Source organism: Leptonychotes weddellii, chromosome 2 (genome assembly GCF_054177405.1).
Source record: "Leptonychotes weddellii isolate Sample4059 chromosome 2, ASM5417740v2, whole genome shotgun sequence".
Taxonomy (NCBI): Eukaryota; Metazoa; Chordata; class Mammalia; order Carnivora; family Phocidae; genus Leptonychotes; species Leptonychotes weddellii.
In genome coordinates, this window is record NC_138370.1 from 170,809,226 (window position 1) to 170,830,661 (window position 21,436).

The following is a 21,436-nucleotide window of genomic DNA, read 5'->3' on the forward strand; positions in this document are numbered from 1 at the left end:
ATTTCTGTAAGTTCTCCTAACAAATCACTGAACCTGGGGGTGTCCTTTGGAACTACTGATACAGCTGTCAAGGAAGGTGTCATATTAACCACTACAGATTCTGTCTGACTCTCAGGGTCCCTGAGTATTATCATAATTCAACTCTCTTTATTATTTTTTTTTGCTCAGTTAAAAATCAAGTATGAACCCATAAGACAAAATGAATAAAATACTAAAAAAATGCTAATAAAAGAATAGCCACAATTTATTGAGCCAATTTACATATTTATTTTTTATTTTAGTGGGCACTATGTTTGGTACTTGGCATGCATTTTCTAATTTAATCCTTATAACATTTCCATGAGACATGGAACTATAAAATCTTAAATTTATAGATAGAGAAACTGAGACACAGGGAGGTCAAATACCTTGTCAAAAGTTCTACAGTTAAAAAAGTAGTGGAATTGGGATTTAAAGCAAGAGTTTTGTAAAATCAGTCTTGAGAAAACTACCTGGGATCGATTTTTTCCTGTCTTTAGATTTACGTTCTACTTAGACCCTTACTTGCCACAAACCAATCATTATACTCCTTGCAGATCTCTGTTTTGGGGTAATTTTTTTTTTTATTCACAAAAAACTACTGAGTCTGTCTATCATATAGAACATATATGACATGTGTACCCATCAACAGTCCTCCAAAAACCATGTCTAAAACATAGGGAAAAATGAGTCTAAGTTGTATCAAGGACAAAACTAAGTCTTTTTTTTTTTAAATTTAAATTCAATCAACCACGGGGTGTCTGGGTGGCTCAGTCAGTTAAGCATCTGCCTTCAGCTCAGATCAAGATCTCAGGGTCCTGGGATTGAGCCCCACATAGGAGTCCCTGTTCAGCAGGAAGTCTGCTTCTCCCTCTCCCTCTGCCCTTCCCCAACCCCTGCTCGTGCTCTCTCTCTCTCAAATGAATAAATACAATCTTCAAAAAAAATAAATAAATTCAATTAGCCAACATATAGTACATCATTAGTTTCAGATGTAGTTTTCAATAATTTATCAGTTGCGTATATAACACTGTGCTCATCACATCAAGTGCTCTCCTTAATGACCATCACCCAATTACCCCATGCTCCCCACCTATTTCCCTTCCAGCAACCCTCAGTTTATTTCCTATAGTTAAGAGTCTTTCAAGGTTTTTCTCCCTCTCTGATGACTTCCCATTCTGTTTTCCCTCCCTTCCCCTATGATCCTCTGTGCTGTTTCTTATATTCCACATATGAGTGAGACCATATGATAATTGTCTTTCTCTGATTGACTTATTTCGCTCATCATAATACCCTCCAGCTCCAACCACATCAATGTAAATGGTAAGTATTCATCCTTTCTGATGGCTGAGTAATATTACATTGTATATAGTTGCCACATGTTCTTTATCCAGTCATCTGTCAATGGATATTTTGGCTTTTTACACAGTCTGGCTATTGTTGATATTGCTGCTAGGAACATTGGGGTGCAGGTGTCCCTTCAGATCACTACTTTTGTATCTTTGGGGTAGATATCTAGTAGGGCAACTGCTGGGTTATAGGGTAGCTCTATTTTTAACTTCTTGAGGAATCTGCATACTGTTTTCCAGAGTGACTGCACCAGCTTGCATTCCCATCAACCATGTAAGAGGGTCCCCTTTCTCAACATCCTCGTCAACATCTGTTTTTTCCTGTCTTGTTAATTTTAGCCATTCTGATTTGTGTGAGGTGGTATCTCATTGTGGTTTTGATTTATATTTCAAGTCAAGTGATGTGGAGCATTTTTTCATGTGTCTGTTGGCCATTTGGAAGTCTTCTTTGGAGAAGTATCTGTTCATGTCTTCTGCCCATTGCTTGACTGGATTATTTGTTTTTTGAGTATTGAGTTTGTTATATTCTTTATAGATCTTGGATACTAGCCCTTTAGCTGATATGTCACTTGCAAATATCTTCTCCCATTCCGTAGGTTGCCTTTTAGTTTTGTTGACTGTTTCCTTTGCTTTGCAGAACCTTTTTATCTTGAAGTCCCAATAGTTCATTTTTGTCTTTGTTTCCTGTGCCTTGGGAGAAAGATCTAGCAAGAAGATGCTGTGCCTGAGATCAGAGAAGTTGCTGCCTGCGTTCTCCTCTAGGATTTTGATGGATTCCTGTCTCACATTTAGCTCTTTCTTCTGTTTTGAGTTTATCTTTTTGTATGGTGTAAGAAAATGATCTGGTTCCATTCTTTTTCATGTGGCTGTCCAATTTTCCCAACACCATTTACTGAAAAGACTTTTTTTTCCATTGGATATTCTTTCCTGCTTTGTCAAAGATTAGTTGACCATAGAGTTGAGCGTTCATTTCTCAGTTCTCTATTCTATTCCATTGATCTATGTGTCTGTTTTTATGCCAGTGCCATACTGTCTTGATGATTATAGCTTTGTTATAGAGCTTGAAGTCTGGCATTGTGATGCCATCGGCTTTGGTTTTCTTTTCAACATTCCTCTATTTGGGCTCTTTTTTGGTTCCATACAAATTTTAGGATTATTTGTTCCAGCTCTGTGAAAAATGTCAATGCTATTTTGATAAGGATTGCATTGAATGTGTAGATTGCTCTGGGCAGCATAGACATTTTAACAATATTTGTTCTTCTAATCCATGAACATGGACTGTTTTTCCATTTTATTGTGCCTTCTTCAACTTCTTTCATAAGTGTTCTGCAGTTTTTAGAGTACAGATCCTGTTGGATCTTGTTGGTAGTATCTTGGTGAGAATTTTGGCATCCATGTTCATCAGGGATATTCATGGGGTTTTTGTCTGGTTTTGGGATCAAGGTAATGCTGGCCTCATAGAAAGAATTTGGAAGTTTTCCTTACATTTCTATTTTTTGAAACAGCTTCAGAATAATAGGTATTAGTTTTTCTTTGAATGTAGAATTCCCCTGGGAAGCCATCTGGCCCTGGACTCTTGCTTGTTGGGAGATTTTTGATTACTGTTTCAATTTCCTTGCTGGTTATGGTCTGTTTAGGTTTTCTATTTCTTTCTGTTTCAGTTTTGTTCTTTTATAAGTTCCCAGGATTGCATCCATTTCTTCCAGCTTGCCTAATTTGTTGGCATATGATTGCTTATAATATGTTCTTAAAATTGTTTGTACTTCCTTGGTGTTGTCCATGACATCTCCTCTTTCATTCATAATTTTATTCATTTGCATCCTTTCTCTTTTCTTTTTGATAAGTCTGGGTAGGGGTTTATCGATCTTACTAATTCTTTCAAAGAACCAGCTTCTAGTTTCATTGATCTGTTCTACTATTCTGGTTTGTATTTCATTGATTCCTGCTCTAATCTTTATTATTTATTTTCTTCTGCTTGGTTTGGGATTGATTTGCTCTTCTTTCTCCAGCTCCTTTAGGTGTAAGTTTATCTTGTGTATTTGAAACTTTTCTAATGTTTTGAGAAAGGCTTGGACTGCTATGTACTTCCCTGTTAGGACCACCTTTGCTGTATCCCAAAGATTTTGAACAGTTTTGCTTTCATTTTCATTTGTTTCTATGAATTTTTTTAATTCTTCTTTAATTTCCTCATTGACCCATTCATTCTTGAGTAGGATGCTCTTTAACCTCCAAGTGTTTAAGTTCCTTCCTCAAATTTCTTCTTGTGATTGAGTCAAATTTCAAAGCATTGTGGTCTGAAAATATGCAGGGAATAATCTCAATCTTTTGGTATCAGTTGAGACCTGATTTATGACCCAGTATGTCATCTATTCTGGAGAATGTTCCATGAGCACTTGAGAAGAATGGGTATTCTGTTACTTTGGGATGGAATGCTCTGTATATAACTACGAAGTCCATCTGGTCCAGTGAGTCATTCAAAGCCCTTGTTTCCTTATTGATTTTCTGCTTAGTGATCTGTCCATTGCTATGAGTGGGGTGTTGAAGTCTCCTACTATTATTGTATTATTATCAATGTGTTTCTTTAATTTGGTTATTAATTGGTTTATATAATTGGCTGCTCCCAAGTTAGGAGCATAAATATTTATAATTGTTAGGTCTTCTTGTTGGATAGACCCTTTAAGTATGATATAGTGTCCCTCTTCATCCCTTACTACAGTCTTTGGTTTAAAATCTAATTTATCTGATATGAGGATAGGTACCCCTGCTTTCTTTTGATGTCTGTTAGCATGATAAATATTTCTCCACCCCCTCACTTTCAATCTGGAGTTGTCTTTAGGTCTAAAATTAGTCTCTTGTAGACAGCATAGGGATGAGTCTTGCTTTTTTAACCAATCTGATACCCTATGTCTTTTGATTGGAGAATTTAGCCCATTTACATTCAAGTAACTATTGAAAGATATAAATTAGTTCCATTGTATTACCTATAAAGCCCCTGTTTCTGTATATTGTCTGTGTTTCTTTCTGGTCTATGTTACATTTGGGCTCTCTCTTTGCTTATAGGATCCCCTTTAATATTTCTTGCAGGGCTGGTTTAGTGATCACAGATTCTTTTATTTTCTCTTTGTCCTGGAAGCTCTTTATCTCTCTTTCTATTCTGAATGACAACCTTGCTGGATAAAGTATTCTTGGCTGTATATTTTTCTCATTAATACCCTGAATATATCATGCCAGCCCTTTCTGGCCTGCCAGGTCCTTGTAGATAGGTCTGCTGCTGACCTAATGTTACTACTCCTGTAGGTTAAGAACCTCTTGTCTTGAGCTGCTTTCATGATTTTCTCTTTATTTAACTGAGATGTAGTCTAAATTGGATGCTCTAACAGCTAGGGTAAATGAGTCAGAAGAGAGAGTAAGTGACACAGAAGACAAGTTGATAGGAAGGAAGAAAACTGAGCAAAAGAGAGTGAAACAATGAGTGGACCATGAGGGGAGGCTGTGAGAAATCAGCAATACCATAAAGTGAAACAATATCAGAATTATTGGGGTCCCTGAGGAAGAAGAAAGAGAGAGAGAGGAACAGAAAGTATATTTGAGCAAATCATAGCTGAGAATGTACCTAATCTGGGGAAGGAAACAGACGTTCAAGTCCAAGAGGTAGAGAGGACCCTTTTCTTTTTTTTTTTTTTTAAGATTTTATTTATTTATTTGAGAGACAGAATGAGAGAGAGAGCACATGAGAGGGGGGAGGGTCAGAGGGAGAAGCAGACTCCCTGTTGAGCAAAGAACCCGATGTGGGACTCGATCCTGGGACTCCGGGACTCCAGGATCATGACCTGAGCTGAAGGCAGTCGCTCAACCAACTGAGCCACCCAGGTGCCCTGAGAGGACCCTTTTCAAGATCAGTAAAAATAGATCAACATTCTGACATATAATAGTGAAACTTGCAAATTTTAGAAATAAAGAGAAAATCATAAAGAAAACAAAGTCTTTATAAAAGCATCTGAAGTTGTTCTCAACTTGCTCTCAAATCTTTGAGAGCAGGAATTAGATTTTAAAATACAGATGAATGGATAAAGAAGTTGTGGTCCATATATACAATGGAATATTACTCAGCCATCAGAAAGGATGAATACCCACCATTTGCATTGATATGGATGGAATTAGAGGGGATTATGCTAAGTGAAATAAGTCAAACAGAAAAAGACAATTATCATATGATTTCACTCATATGTGGAATGTAAGGAATAGCATGGAGGACCACAGTAGAAGGGAGGGAAAACTGAATGGGAAGAAATCAGAAAGAGACAAACCATGAGAGACTCTGGACTCTGGGAACCAAACTGAAGGTTACACAGGGTTAGGGGGTGGGGGGATGGGGTAGCCAGGTGATGGGCATTAAGGAGGGCATGTATTGTGATGAGCACTGGGTGTTATATGCAACTAATGAATCTTTGAACACTACATCAAAAACTAATGTTGTACTATATGCTGGCTAATTGAACACACAAAAATAATAATACAAATAAAATATACTTGAATCTTTAACAACACATGCCATTTCTGGCACATACTAAGTACTCATTTTTTTTTTTTTAAATGCAGTTAGTGGATAAATAGATGAGTGGCTATAGAACTTGTTTGGTCATCGTAATACTGTCCAGAAATTTTAGTGTTAGAGACACAATTTACACTGGAGGTTTGGGCAAATTAATAGACATATATTCACATTACATTTATAGCTAAAAGATGTTACAAATTCATAAAATAACCATGACTCAAAACCACACTAAGGGAAGTTTCAATAATAAGAAAGTGGCTGAGTGCATCCATACTATTGATCTGTTAAGAAGAATTTGGTATAACTTTTCCATGATGTGTTAAATGAAAGATGCAAGTTTCAATCCTGACAGTATGGAATGATTACAATTTCATTAAAATACATAATCATATATATTGATGTACATATATCCATATATATGTTTACTAAGCTTGTTTACTAAGACTGTGTGTGCATGTGCATTTGTGTGTGTGAGCATGTGCGTGTGTGCATTGTGTGTGTGTGTTATATGCATATGAATGTCTTTATCTGAAGGGTATACTTAACTGTGACTATTTGGGGGTTAGATTTATGTATGGCTTTTATTTTCTTATTTTGGTCATTTTCTATTTGTTTATAGTGAATTGGATTATTTTATGAAATAAGGAAAAACACACCAAAAAGACAGTATCAGGGCTAGCATAACAGAACCAATAATTCTGCTTTGTTGACTGTGGGGAAATAAAAACTGCCCTTTTATTTATGGAAGCAAAGGTCTTCTCTAGGTCTTAAGGGATGAGGTAAAATTCAAACTTCTAAGCCTGGCATTGAAAAGGCCCCACAGTCTGGTCTCAATATAGCATTTTGACCTTAAATCCCATATCTCTCATAAATTTCATTCTATAAAACTATTTTGCTCATATCCTTAGAATGCACTTTGCAGGGTCCTACTCCTACAAATATCCTCACATCAAATTTTATTACCTGGAATGACTTTCCACTTCCTCCATACATTTTGTAGACCTATATTCTATTGCTATTTGAATTCTTCCTCTTCTTAAATGCGATTGCTTCCCTGAGATCTGGTATTGAGTTCCAATCCAACTTGTGGAAGCTAAAGAGATTTTATTATTTATTTATTTTTTTTTTTTTTTTTAAAGATTTTATTTATTTATTTGAGAGAGAGAATGAGATAGAGCATGAGAGGGTCAGAGGGAGAAGCAGACTCCCCGCCGAGCAGGGAGCCCGATGCGGGACTCGATCCCGGGACTCCAGGATCATGACCTGAGCCGAAGGCAGTCGCTTAACCAACTGAGCCACCCAGGCACCCGCTAAAGAGATTTTATTGAACTCACATTTTCACAAGTATCCTTGGGATAGATGATGGAATGTTTTAAACCAAGCTCTAAGATTAAAATTTTCCCAAAGTTTCCATATTAGTCATGCCCCACTTCAATGTCCCACACACATGCATGCAGAGAAAACATGTCTGTAATATCAGCACAATGCAACAAATATTAAAAAACATTACAAAGAGCAAAAGGAAGAAGTAGATCTTTATATTATTTTACTTTAGGGATCCAATTATTTCTAGTACCATTTTTTTAAACTAGTGCAGGCTATTAACATATTGTGATTTAAAGCTTCTCCCAGTTAGCCCAATGAAGTTCTCCAAAAAGAGCCAACTTTTCCAACGCTCCAAGTAAGCAATATAGATGAAAGATCACAAACAAGAGTACTGGAGTAGGACCACGTTCAGAGTTTGGAACTCGGCTCCCCTGCCGAGTAGCTGTGTGACTTTGAGCAAATTAACTAACTTCTCTGAATCTGTTTCCTCATTTGTAAAGTAGGGGTGATAATAATACTGACTGCTTGAAGTTATGAAAAGTTATCATACAGTATATATAAAGGGGCTGTCAGCAATAAATTCCGTTTCCTTACGTTTCCAGGAACGATGGTCTAACTTCCAACCACCATCACCTGCTGTGCCTCTTCTGATGGTTTACCTGTCTACTGAGCCTTTTTTCTGCCTAAAAGCAGGCAGGCTGCATGTTTCTTTCTTCAACAGCAAACTTCAACTGTGACTGTTGGGAGATGACGTTTAAATGCCCCATTGCTCTCTCCCTTGTTTAGGATAATCCTAAAGTTCATTACTTGTATTATCATCCAGGTGTGCCAGGGAAATTAGGCCATAGAGAGGTAATTTGCTGAAAACATATATATATATATATTTTTTTTTTTTTCTCTTTCTTTGTCTCAATTTTCCATTCCCATAGATATATTTCCTAGGATGATCTCCCAAATATACTACTTGCACTCAAATCCTTGCCTTGGGGTCTGCTTCTAAAGGAACAAAAACTAAAAAACAGAGGTTATGTATTATGGATGGAGTGTTTGTGTGCCCCAGAATTCATATGTTGAAATCCTAACCACCAATATGATCATATTTGGAGGCGGGCATTTGGAGGTAAGTAGGTCAAGTAGGTGGATGCCTCATGAATGGGATTAGTGCCCACATAAGAGAGACCACAGCGAGCTCTCTCACCCTTGTCCACCAGGTGAGGATGCTCAAGGGAAGATGATCACTTATGAACCAGGAATGGGCTTTCATCAGACACATATTTTGCCAGCACCTTGATGTTGGACCTTCCAGAACTATGAGAAATAAATTTCTGTTGTTTGAGCCACCTAATCTGGGATAAGTTGTTAGAGCAGCCAAAATGACTGAGACAGTATGGCATATAATAATTATACAGCAAATATTAGGTTGTCTGATTACTGCTTCTACACTATTTATACTAATAATTCATAGTGTATTTTTCACAGTGATTCAGCATCCATACCTCAAAAGAAGGTAAGTCTGGAAGTTTAACAAACATTACATAGAAAATGGGAAAAAGTAAAAGCTTACATTTCTAATTAACCATGACATAGTCATCACTGAAGCATCAAAACTTCCCTGAAGTAAAGTGGTATGGCCCTAAAAGTTACATAAAGAAAAGAAATACCCAGGGCACATGGTACACACCAAACAAGTTTGCCTTCATAAACTTTTTCAGTGGTTCTCAGCTCATTGTCACTTGATTTATGAATGTGTTTTCAAAAACACTTCTTAGCTTACTGACCGTTATCTGCTGAAATACCTTCTGCCATTATAAGCCAAATGAGGTTAAGGGTCAGGGAATTGTTTTCTATGAAGGAAAATTATTCCTGGTGCTTGTGAGGTCAATGGAACTGTGCAGTGTTGGAAAAAAAAAAAAAAGACTCTGTGGCCAGGATACCAGTATGAATTTCCACTTAGCATTTCTGCACTGTAAAACCTTGATGAAGTTACAACATTTTATGTAATTCCAGTCTGCCTTCTGTAAAATTGGAAATTACATAAATTTTTGTGAGCATTGGGATTAGATAAACGTGTATGAAATGATTTGACATCATAAGCATTCCGTAAATGATGAGACCATTTTCTTATGTTGGTGTTTTACTTTGCCCTATTTAATTTCACTTCATAAAAGTTATAAGATGACGCATCTATTTATTAGTGTATGCATTGTCTGTGCCCTCCTGGCTAGAGTGGTAACTCTATGAGAGCACATGTTGTTGTATGTACTGCTATATTCCCATTTAAACTGGTACCTGGAATAGAGTAGATGGTCAGTTACTGTATGTTGAATAAATAAATGTCACTATTTTTTGTAAGTTGATGGCTCTTTTTGAATGCTCACTCTACACTGACATGTATGTGTACAATTTGAAGATATCATTGTGTTTTATCTAACCATGACCTTGTGTCACGAAAAGTCAGAGGATTTCAGGTCTCTTGGGAATGAATGAGCATCAAAATGACTCGTCTTCTGATTAATTGTGAAGTGCAAAGCTCATTAACAACATAACTTGGTTCAAAACCAGTCCCTTGATTTAAATGTATGTTTCTCCTATTCCGCCAACCATATTTCAATCAGTAACAGTATACTTAAGAACTAAGATGTGCATCACCCACTAGCATTTTGTGTATTTGAGAATCAGCTTGGTATAACTCTCAGGGTAACTCCCTCTTTGTCACTTCCCTGTTTTCTCTCCTTTACTTCGATCAGTATTTGCCTTGTTTATTTTTATCCTTTTGCACATCTCCTAACTTTTTCAGTGCTATCTTAAGTGACAAGTTTTCATTTTTATGAAAAATATTTTGTTCAGCTGAACAGAATGATCTTGATAAATACCCTCTCAGCAAAACTAATAGTTTATTATAGCATGCATGAAATTAATATTCAAAATCATTCATATCCCGTGTGCAAACACAAATTAAGTTATTTATGATCATGATTGTGTTTACATGGTTCAGGCATAGATAGTAAACAGAAGGAACTGTAGTTTCTCTCTATCTCCCTGGCCAACACATGGAGACACATCTTTGTGATTTGAAAATCAGAATTTTTATTTTTAGAACAGATATCTGAAAAGTGTGTTCTCTTCTAATAAAAGTATTTCCATTCTAAAAGCACCATTCACTTATAAATATTCTACATTTCTTCCTTTAAAGTTGCCAGACATTTTTTTTTTTTTACAACATGGAAATCTCATTTCCATGAGAAAAAAGACAGCTGTGTTCTTAATATAGAACAGAAACATAACTGCTTTAAAAGTGGGTCCTGACACGTTAATTCAAATTCCTTTCATCTTTAGTTGTTAGACATTCAGTGAAAAGCTGTGATGGGCTATGGAAAATGTAAGGATAACAAACTATATTTTATTACTTATGCTCACTATTTTCTTAAAAATTAAAAAAAAAGCAAAACAGTGAAACAATTGTCTTTACTTGTTATTTTTTTCCCTTATCTTTCTTCTAATTTATATTCCTACAAAAGAATCTTCACACCAGTTGAGATTTTCATCCTTTTTCACAGTCTTGAATAGGACCATCTTAACCAAGAACACTTGAAATATTGAATTTCCAAGGTTAAATTTATTATAGATTGAAACAGGACATTCTAATTAAAATGAAGACTTTTCAAAGCGATCATCAATATTTCTCAGGTGATCCATTTCTTGCTGCCCTTATCTCCCTTTTCTACTACATATTTTATGGATGCTTTAAAGCAGTAGCTCAAATTAATATATTTCTGCACCCATACTTGGCGATGCTAATCATTCTTTAACAGTAAATAATTTTGGAATGTTAGAAATGACACAGAGAACTTTGAATAAAACTCATTAACCTTGCAAAAGGGGAAACTGAAGCCCAGAGAGAGAAAATAGATTTTCATGTGGCACCTCCAACTTTCGAAATTTTGGAGATCTAATGATATTGAGTGTGATGATGATGAGGAGGAGGAGGAGGAGGAGGATGCTATGCCCACATGAGTGTGATCCAAGATAATCAATGAAAAATGCCCAAGTGAATTACTTTATTGATTTGTATATGTATCCACCTAGGATCCGTGTAATGGACAATACATATGGAGAAAATAATGCAAGGTATAATTTTGTTGCTTTTGTTGGTATTTATTCAAGGATTATTATTAGAAACCAAGATATTTCCAAGTAGTTTTGAGGAATAAATTCTTGTACTGAAAATATGTCAATCAAGAAAGTCATGAGTTCAAATAAACAAAACAAACTGCCCCAAACTGTATGGTAAGTATGTAGCAGATTAAGAGTCTCCCAGGATCTTAATACTGTGGGAACAGTGTTAAACTGACTGCTTGCTCTCTTTTGAGAGCCAAAACTATTTACTTTTGTTCCTATATTGCTTTTTTAAAAAATATAAAACTAAAATATAGATTTTTCCCCCGATTTCAACAGTTTTTCCATTAATGTCCTTTTTCTGTTTGAGAATTTATTTTTATTTATTTATTTGAGACAGAAAGAGAAAGCGAGGGGCAAAGAGAAGGGCAGAGGGAGAGGAAGAGAGAGAATCTTAAGCAAGCTCCATGCCCAGTGTGGAGCCTGACCCGGGGCTCGATCTCAGGACTCTGAGATCATCACCTGAGCTGAATCAAGACTCGGACGCTTAACCGACTGAGCCATTCTGATGCCCCTCTATTTGAGGATTTAATACAGGATCTTATGGGATTTAGTTCTTGTATCTTCTGAACTTCCTCTACCTGTGACAGTTCCTCTGTCTTTCATGACCTTGAGACATTTTGAAGAGCACTGGTCAGTTATTTTGTAAAATGTGCCTCAACATGGGTTTGCCTGAAGTTTTCTCATGAGTAAGTTGAGAATTTTTGGGAATGTTACCATAGATAGTATTTATCTTTCTCAAAAACTAGTTTTCAAACATTAAATAACTACATATAGATAACATCATTAACAATTTTAGCAGTACGTCATTTCTTGCATCTGCCATTTAAAGATTTTTCAAATCATTCTCTTCTCTGAGTACCTCATAGGTTATCTCTCTCAGTTGCTTGCAGAATTAGTCCCAATTACATACGAGGAAACTGAAGCCCAAGAAGATGGTAGGATGCAGAGTCAGGCCACTAATTAGCAGAAGATGCATGCCTTAAATTTTTGTCTTCAGAGGCTTAGCGACAGATTTCCCATCCAAGTTCACCGTGAAAAGTTAGGAGCCTCATGACCTCAGGGTGTCCTAAAAAGATTCACATGAACTCCACCTTTCTTTTCACTTCTAGTTATAAGGCGCTAATTATACATGTCACTGTTCAGTTTCATATGTAAGATTCATGAAGAATGTTCTCTCAGAAATTCACCATCAGTACATTGGACTTCCATCTTCTCTCTTCCTCTGCTCCTAGAGTAATTCCATCTCTGCATGGCCATGAGGGAAATAAGCACTTCTTACTTCTAATTGGAGTGAGATATGCCACCTCTCAGAGTTGAGGATTCTTGGTGTGCCTTCGAAATCAATCTGACTCCTGGATAATGATTTGGCTCTGCAAAAACCAGTGCCTTGGAACCCTGTTGAGGTGCTGTCATCAAAACAAAACAAAAAAAAATCAAATTTTACTCTGAATGGAGTCTTAATAACAGTTGGAAGCTTCAGCCTTCTGCCTATAATTTATTTACAAAGAATCTTTTTGAAGGGAACTATCCTGGAGAATTCTGTGAGGCTTTGATGTTTGCAAAAGTAACCCTGTAAAGATAGAAAGATGATAGATAGAAAAATAGACAGATATAAAATAAGACAGATTAAAACAAATCTTGTGTCTAATAACTCATATGTGAGCTTTTGATTCTTACATTTTTCCTATGATCAGACCCTCACCTTGACCCTAGTAATGGTTTTAATAATTTATGACCAGTGTCTTAGCTTAGTTCTTCCATAAACATCCTTAGAGAATGTTTTTGTAAAAGTAGATTTTTTTTTTTTTTTTTGGTGAGTAGTCTTGGAGATCAAGATGAAAGAAACAGAAAACAGCTGTTAATGAGTGAGTTATGGATTGAATAGCGTACCCCCAAAATTCATAATGCAAAGTCCTACCCCTAACATGACTATATTTGAAGATAGGGCCTTTAAGGATGTAACTAAGGTTAAATAAGGTTGTAAGGGTAGGGCCCTAATCCGATAGGACTGGCATCATTATAATAGGAGGAAGAGACATCAAAGATCTCTCTCTCAATCTGTGCATGCACAGAGAAAATGTCATGTAAGGACACAGCAAGAAGGTGGCCATCTGCAAGCCAGGGGGAGAGATCCTGCCAGAAACCAACCCTGCTGGCACCTTGATCTTGGACTTCTTGTCTCCAGAAATGGGAGAAAACAAATGACTATTTTCAAGCCACCATATCTGTGACATTTTCTTATTTCAGACTAAGGTGACTATAAAGGATTAATCTTTAATCCAGATATCACAGTGCACCAATGAAATGTAATTTTGCTGGGAAACTTCACAAATTGGTGTATCTAAGAATTATTTTTTCCCCCAAGGGATAAAGAAGCTGGAATATCTGCACATCAACTTATAACAGGCATTGGCTAATGACTGCTTCTATCGGTAATCAATTTCTCCAAATGTTCATCTAGACGCAGATTGGCTTCCTGCAATTTAGGGGAAAAAATGGAGGTCTCAGGAGCACATGCATATACTGTCAGTTGTAAGCAATCATGAGCATAGTGAAAGGGACAGTGATACAAGTAGGGCTCTAGAAGTGTCTACTACATCTGAAAAATATGACCAATTCATTCTAGAATAGCTCTTGCTTCTTAGTTTTCCTTACAAGGAAAGTGATGCCAGGATCTGGAATGTGTTTGTGTATATTTGTATATGGGATGGGATGGGATGGGATGGGATGGGATGGGATGGGGTGGGATGGGGTGGGATGGGGTGGGATGGGATGGGGTGGGATGGGGTGGGATGGGGTGGGATGGGATGGGGTGGGATGGAATGGGATGGGATGGGGTGGGATGTGTGTGTATTATTATAATTAATAGCCCTTATCAGGCTAGCTATTAGGCCCACCAGTGCACATTATCTCCAGTCCCAGGGAACCTCCCTTCTTGGCAAGTCCATGCAGTGGATCGCAAAAGCGCATAAGTGTGCTCTGTCAGTATTATAAGAAATCAATCATGCTCTTCTTTCCCAGACTTGGTCCTATTGGTCAGAGTTTTGGCTGAGGTCTGATGCCTTTGAAGTTGCATATATGTACTCCTAGGCAGTTTCAGGGGAATTTGATCTATTCAGTTTAACATCTACTTCTTCATCAGCATCTTGCTTCCTTCCCTTGACTGAAACACAGTGATCTGTCACTAGGACATGTGTTCTGTAACCAAATCACACCTAAGTTACTGCAAAAGCCCTTAATATAAACTTTATCAAAATAAGGACATTTTCTTTTTTTTAATTTTAAACTTATTTTTTACATCTTAGCTGTAGGGTAAAAAAAAAATCACACAATATAATATAGTACATATAAATACTGATAATATAATAAATATAATATGTGAATATTATAAAAGTCTCCACTTATAGTGGTAACAAAGAGTTGTGTATATTCTATGTAAATAAATATTTAAGTGTCTCTTAAGGACACACAAAATAGTTCAGCAGAATAGAAAGGCAAACTGCTTTTGAATATAAGGACACAGCATCCTAAAGATGTTAATTCTCATTTAAAAATTACACATTTTTGTGCCCTGATAGGAATACTATCAAGATTTTGTAGGAATGGAATAAATCTCTTCCTTAGTTCAAATGGAAAAATTAAACAACTGTGAAGAGTCAGGAAAAATATTTAAGGAGTAATGAGGGAGTATCTAGTAATTACAACCTATCATAAAGCTACAGAAATAATAGTGTATTGCTGTTACATGAATAGACACAGATCAATGAAATAGTAGAAAAAGTTCAGGCACAGATCTAATACTTATGAAAATTTACTATATAAGAATAGTGTCATTTCAAATCAGTGGTGAAAGGATAGATTATTCGAAAATTGTTGTTCAGACAACTGGGTAGCCACCTGAAAAGTTTTTAAATTGGGTTCTTTCCTTCACGCCTCACAAAAAGATTTAAATTACGTAAAAAAAGAAGCCATAAATGTTCTAAAGAGTATTATATTAAAAAAAGTGCTTGACGTGGCAAAAATTTCTTTTTTTTTTTTAAGATTTTATTTATTTATTTGAGACAGAGAGAATGAGAGACAGAGAGCATGAGAGGGAGGAGGGTCAGAGGGAGAAGCAGACTCCCTGCCGAGCAGGGAGCCCGATGCGGGACTCGATCCCGGGACTCCAGGATCATGACTTGAGCCGAAGGCAGTCGCTTAACCAACTGAGCCACCCAGGCACCCCGTGGCAAAAATTTCTAACATAAATCCTAAAAGTTGTAAGAGAAAAAACTATGAATTAAACTATACACAAACTAAAACAGAAAATTATGCATCACATACAAAAAACATAAAATATTGAAACTCAAATGACAAACTGAGAAAAGAAAGAACATACAGTCACTCCTGCAGAGTTGAGTTAAATTACAGACCAATTTATTTAATATGTAATAAGCACTCACAAAGAAATAAGATCAACACCCAGTAGAAAAAATAGGCAAAAAATACAAATAGTGCCCAGAAAAACACAAGTGGTTTCTAAACATGTGGAAAGATTTTCATCCCGACTCATAAGGAGAACACTGCTGACGTAATTTTCACGATCACGTTGGTAATACTGAAATGTTTGTCATTAATGGTGTTGAGAGTGGATAGGAACACTTGCAGTGCTGATGGCACTCTGAGTAGTGAAAATGGCTCTAGAAAACTAATCAAAATCCTAAATGCTGATGACTTTCCTCTGAACAACTGTATGCCAGGAATGTACCCTGTAGATATCTACATACCTGTAAAAGCAACAAAGTGGATGGAGAAACATTTTTTTTTCAATTGGGAGCTAGTTAAATAAAATATGACACACATGTGTGATGTAATAGAACACAGCTTTAAGATAAGGTGGCAACTTTTTTTAAAGTTTAGGTAAGAAAAATTCTCTGTAATTTTTCTCAAGTAAGAAAAACAAAGATGAGGGGCACCTGGGTGGCTCAGTTGGTTAAGGGTCTGACTCTTCATTTCAGCTCCCATCCTGATCTCAGGTTCCTGAAGTAAGTAAGCCCCATGGGGACTCTGCTCAGTGGGGAGTTGATTTGAGATTCTCTCCCTCTCCCGTTGCCCCTCCCCCAGCTTGTGCTTGCTCTCTCTCTCCTGTTTCTCAAATGGATAAATAAATCTTAAAAGAAAGGAAGGAAGAATGGAAGGAAGGAAGAAGAAAAAGAAAGAAAGAAAGAGAGAGAAAGAAAAGAAAGAAAGGAAAGAAAGAAAGAAAAAGAAAAAGAAAGAAAGAAAGAAAGAAAGAAAGAAAGAAAGAAAGAAAGAAAGAAAAAAGAAAGGAAGAGCGAGCAAAGACCAGTTAGAGTAAGAATACTACCATTTTTGCAAATAACACATTAAGCCTGTATTTGCTTGTGGGTTCCCTGAAAATAAGAATGAGCGAGAGATATACTTTTTAATACATAAATTTAATATATACCTTGTACCCGTATTACCAGTTCAAATATTTAAAAAGTAACAGTTTTAGTCATGCTGGTCTCTATTACATTTTTGTTTGCTATTTAATTACTTTCTGTTCTGTTTTTATTTTGTACCTTTTTATACTTTCTCTCCCTTTTTACTCTTTCTTTTTTCTTTTTTTATGTTTTCTATTTTTAGCTTCTTGAATTTACCAGTTTATGTGGTTATCCTTCCGTTTTAAATTTTGTTTTTCCTTTTAGATTAAGTTGCCTTTTTCCTTAGGCACATTCTCTAGAAGTTACTTCAATGAGAATCTGAGAAGTTACTGAGTTTTAGCATTTTACAAATTTTTTACATTCACGGATCCTTCTTAGAGTGTTTGTTTGATATATATTTTTTTAACTGGAAGGCTATTTGGGCACCTGCCCTATGTTCCCTTTTTTCCTTTTTTTCTTTTCATGTTTTTACTACAGTGTACCATTTAAAAAATTAATATGAATAGTTTAAGCATAAACAATAATAAAATACCAGTTTTATTAATTCCATCATTTACATCATCCAGATTCAATAATTATCAAGGTTTTGAAATATTTTTCTGATTTATTCTTTTTCTCTTTCCTTATATTTGAAAAACTAAAATTCAGATCTCACATTTTATCCTCTATACTCAGGATGTATCTTTAAAAAGCACAGCCTTTTCTTACATAACCTGAGTGCCACAAGCCACATCTAACAAAACTAGTTCTTAAAATTCTCTGATATATATTCCACATTAATATTTTTTCCAAATGTCTGAAAAAAAATACTTCATAAAGTCTTTTTGTGGTCTAGCAAGGTATAGGTACTGCATTTGATTCAAGCTGTCTATATTCCTATTGAATGCATTGTTTTTGTAAGCTGTAGGTGTGTATGGGAGGGTATTAGAATTAAACTATTTGGTTTTTTGTTTTGTTTTGTTTTCCCCCAGTATTTTGTGAGTTTTTTGGGGTTTTTTGTTTGTTTTTTGTTTTTTTTTATTAACATATAATGTATTGTTTCAGGGGTACCAGTCTTGATTCACCAGTCTTAAACAATTCACAGCGCTCACCATAGCACACACCCTCCCCAACGTCCATCACCCAGCCACCCCATCCCTCCCACCCCCCTCCACTCCAGCAACCCTCAATTTGTTTCCTGAGATTGAGTCTCTTATGATTTGTCTCTGTGGCTTCGTCTTGTTTCATTTTTCAGAGCACTTAATTCATTTATTTTAGTTTCTGTAAGAGGTATTTGAGTTAAAACTGCATCTGTCTGTTTTTTAGTTGTTCCACAAGCTTGTATTTCTTTATTTAAATATGTCTATTTTTAGATTCAATGATTTTGCTATTAGTGTGCTTTCCATTTTCCTTTAATAATTACCTGAAAAATTACTACATGCATCTCCGACTTATTAAAGTTTAATAAAAATACCACTTTGCAAGAAATACAAAAAATTTAGAATACATGAACTTCATGAACCCCCCAAATTATATGTGCATCTGCATTTTAATCCTACAAAGAGATTTGGAAGATCATAATTGCTTTTATTGTCATAAATTTACTGTGAGGTCCTCCCTGTTCCTTTAGATGTGCCCACGTGCTTCGTCTTACTTTGTACTGAGTATCTTCCTGCATCTCCTTCCCCTTAAGATAATTTTGACTCTGAACCTTTTGGCTTTTTTGTTTGTTTGTTTGTTTAGGCCTGATTGCAAACCAATTCTTTTAGTGCCTGTTTGCCTGAAAATATTTTCATTTCATCTTTATTTATTTTAAGATGTTTTCCTTGAATATAGACTTTCAGGTTAGCAGCTATTTATTACCAGCAAATTATATATAACATTTCATTGTTCTCTGCTTTTTTTTTTTTTTTTTTTTTTGTCCCTGAAGAGTGGTTGGTTGCCTGTCAGAGGTAATGTGTCTTTTTTTTTTTAAAGCAATTTTACTATGATATGGTTAAGTGGAGATTTTTTGTTCTTGTTGTATTTATTTTGTTTCAATATCCTGTTCAGTTATTTTGCTACTGCCTCAGGAATCTGAAATAATTCTGATGTTGTTCATCAATTTTAGAAAATTCAGGGCAGAGATTCCTTAATGTTGCTTCTTTCCCTTCGGTCTTGCTCCTCCTGGAAGATCATATCAGATACCTTAGAAACCCTCGCCCTCCATTCTATGTATCTTTTATGATCTTTCCTGTATTTATTTTTGTCTCCACAATTTAGTCTAAATATTTTCTTTTGTCTTGTTTTCCACCCTCTGCTATATATTTAACCTTCAACTATGTCTAATTCCTATCTAACCTTCATCTAATATGTTAGGAAGCTATTGCTTTGAGTTTGTGATTTAACTTCTCAGACTATCTTGTGGGTATATATACAGTCTTTTGAATGTTTTTCCCCCGTCTCTTCTTATTGTTTCTAAAGGGTGTACTTGGTATATAGATATTTTAGAGATAATCTGAGGCCCAACATGTGGCTACCTTCCTCCAGAGAAGGTTTGCCTTTTTTATGACAGCTGACTGCAGGCTTAGGAAGTCCAGTATTAACACAATCTAACTTGGAGATGGCATAATTCACAGTTGGGCTTCACTCGTGTGTGAGCTGCTCTGCGTATCACAGTTAATCCTGGGATGCAGCCTCTCTGGGTCCAAAACCACAGCTCAGAGTATCCCAGTCTCTCTCTGCCTTCTCTCTGGTCCTATCAGGCTATCAAAATTTCTGCCTGGCTTCTCAGTATTTCAACTGCTTTTTATGGAATTCACCTGTTGCCATTAGGGTGTAAAAAGCTATAAAATCCAGTTTCACGTTTAAGTTTGCTCTTCCTCATAGGTTCACCTCCCTCCTGGTTTCCTTTCTGATGCTTTCAAGCAGATTTTCAGAAATATCCAATCTTTCTTGGTTGTTCACAATTGGTTGGTCCCAGTCAGCTCTGACCCAATTATAGGAAGCTGATGCTTTTCATGTATTTGCAAAATTGACTATGGTGAGTATTAAACGTACAGAATTTTTATTTGATTTGATAGATTTTTTTAAAGTGACACAACCATTTCATCATGTAGATATTTACAGCTTATAACAATTGTAATTCTTTGCACTTTTGATTAAAACATTTAGAATATCATTTGAATTACCAAATAAATATACCCTCATGGGAATTTTTATCTGGCTTTGAATTAAAGAATTGATCATTATATCATTGATACTTCTGTTTTCATTTGAAAGGGAAGAGGGAAATCAGAAGTTTCAAGAACATCCAAATATCAAATCTAGTGTTTAAACAAAACGAGGCAAATACTTGAAGAAATACCAACATCCTTTTTTTTTTTTTTTTTAATGAGTCTCACAGTGCTGGAAATACTGGGTGCTTATATGTGAAGGAATCTGCAAGTCAAGAGATTATATGTGGTTATCTGGTTATGTTTTGTTTGTAGATGTTCTTGTTTTCCAAATAGGAAAACATTATTTTCTTGTTTTGTTTGAGAAGGAAGACTGAAATCAGAATACAGGATACAGAGCAGAAGAGCAGATGAAAGATATTTCATGTTTTTAAAAAATATTTTTATTTTATTTATTTGAGAGAAAGAGAGAGCACGAGTGGGGGGAAGGGCAGAGGGAGAGGGAGAAGCTGACTCCCCATTGAGCAGGGAGCCAGACACTGGGCTCTATCCCAGGACCCCGAGATCATGATCTGAGCCAAAGTCAGACACTTTACTAACTGAGCCACCCAGGTGCCCCAAGATATTTCACATTTAGAAACAAGTTAGAAAGACTACAGCAGTGGAAACAAGAAATGATTTGATTAATATTCTGTATATATAGATTTTTTTCCCATTGGGTTTTAGCAGTCTACTATATGAAACTGGTTAGTGTGTGATGCAAGGATATATTTCAAAATGTTTGAATCTCTATTCATGCATCATGACCTGTTTATTTGTTAAAAATTAGCATTTTGCTTATTTAGTCACATGTTAGAGAGTTTTACCCTAAACCTCTTGAAATGGGGAAATGGTTGTAATTTTTAATTCAGTATATTCCTATCGCAATTCCATTTTCAACACTTGTTTTTGAAAGAAATGCCATCTATTACCGTAAAATGCATTTTGGCTTTATAAGGGTCTGCATGGGACCTTGCAATTTACTACTGTCTAGAATAAAATTAGCAAGGAGCACTTAATGGTGAGTGCTTTTAACTTAAACTGCATATTGAATCTATAATGTGTTCACACAGGAATAGGGAGAAAATAAGTTGCTCTCAATCCATAACATGGAAAGCATTTTCAGGAATAAATAAATTTGGCAAAGAGTTGATAGACATGGCCTAGAAAAAGATCAAATCAAAAAATTTTCCTAAAATGCCCATAATTTTAAAAATACAGTAAGACAATTGGGGAATTTATCTTTAGAATAACATAAATATCAGCTCTTGCTATTTTCATGAATGGGGCTTTCTCTAAAGCCAGTTTTGCAAGATGCAAAAAATATGTCTCCACTTCAAGAAAACCTGTGCTTTGGTGAGCGCTGTGAATTGTGTAAGACTGTCGAATCACAGACCTGTACCTCTGAAA